The sequence below is a fragment of the Amphimedon queenslandica genome, unplaced genomic scaffold (assembly GCF_000090795.2).
Source record: "Amphimedon queenslandica unplaced genomic scaffold, v1.1 AMPQUscaffold_9380, whole genome shotgun sequence".
Taxonomy (NCBI): Eukaryota; Metazoa; Porifera; class Demospongiae; order Haplosclerida; family Niphatidae; genus Amphimedon; species Amphimedon queenslandica.
In genome coordinates this window covers 2,247-3,612 of record NW_003550348.1, presented here as the reverse complement: position 1 = coordinate 3,612, position 1,366 = coordinate 2,247, and the positions used below count along the sequence as shown (strand labels likewise).

Sequence of the window (1,366 nt, the reverse complement as noted above, 5' to 3'; positions counted from 1 at the left end):
CTAAAAGAGATGGGATTGATTAGTTTAACTATTGGTTACTATACTGTGTATGATGAACATGCAATTGATGTGGTTAGTGAATGTATGTGTATATAAATTAATAGTATACTTTAATATTTGAAAGGAGGTGAAGAGTCTAATGAAGAAACTGGAGATAATAGAGAGTGAAAGAGATGATTTACTTGAGGAGAATGCTAAATTGAAGGATACAATAGACACATTAGGTATATATTAATTATTATTAATTATAATTATTGATAATTTAAAGGTATCTCATATGAAGGTAGAGAAGTTGATGAAAGCAATAATCCATCAACAGAATCATCAGGTATAATGACATTCATGTTTTGAGACATGATAAGTATTACTTAAAGTACTGGAAGCAGTGCTGTGCAGGATATAACAGCACAATGGGTGGGATTGAGATAGCAATATAGCGCGAGGCGCAAAGCGCCGAGTGCTGTGGAGATCCCACCCTGAGTGCTGTGGAGATCCCACCCTGAGTGCTGTGGAGACCCCACCCTGAGTGCTGTTATATCCCGTACAGCACGTGCTTCCCGTGCTTTAATTGATTTATGGTTACTAGGGGGCGTACCAAAGGAACTGGCCTAAACCACATGACCACGTGCTTCCATTTTGAGAAGAAAGTGAGAAGAGAACACTAGATGCTGGTCCTAGTGAGAAGTTAAGGGACAGCAAGAAAGCAAAACAAGAAAACCCATTTCTGTTACCCATAAAGAGCGAAAGTTTACTAGAGAAAGCCTCTGGATTTTCATTAAATGTTGTACCATCTATAAAATTGATTTTTTTTTATCCTTAAAGTCACACCCATTGTGGGTAACTATCAGAACAGTATACCTAGTGATAATAGTGATGTTATGCAATATGATGTACTGGTGGGGCCTTTGTTATGCCCACGTAGTATACTATAACTATGAATATTGTCATGCACATGAATTTAGAATAAATATATCATGTAGCTGAATTGTTCCTAATTATTTAATTGGTTCATTTTTATTATTTAGAGTCTGAGAAGGAAGACATTAAAAAGAAGATGACAAAAGCAATGCAAATGGAAATAGATCATTTACGATCATCTCTTCAAAGCAAAACAGGTATACATGTATATACAGACATAATTAGTACTGTATAATGACAATACAGTACAGCTGTGTTTAGAGTATCATTATTGGCATTCTTGTATATTAATTTGTTGTACATCAATACATTAATGTAATTTGTTGTACATTGTACATTAATACACTAATTAAGGGGTGGAGTCAAGACAAGCAACACATCATGAAGTTTGAAGCGCTTTGTGCAGTAATATGATTGATAATTGAGTAAATGAAAAATATCTATGGTA

At 34.7% G+C, this 1,366-nt stretch overlaps 1 long non-coding RNA gene across 1 annotated transcript; it reads left to right on the top strand.

Moving 5' to 3' along the window:
• Window positions 1-328, top strand: LOC109590845 (uncharacterized). Its single transcript, XR_002189528.1, has 3 exons — window positions 1-72; window positions 125-224; window positions 269-328. It is a non-coding gene; the product is annotated as an uncharacterized LOC109590845 (long non-coding RNA).
• Window positions 329-1,366: the final 1,038 nt, after the last annotated feature.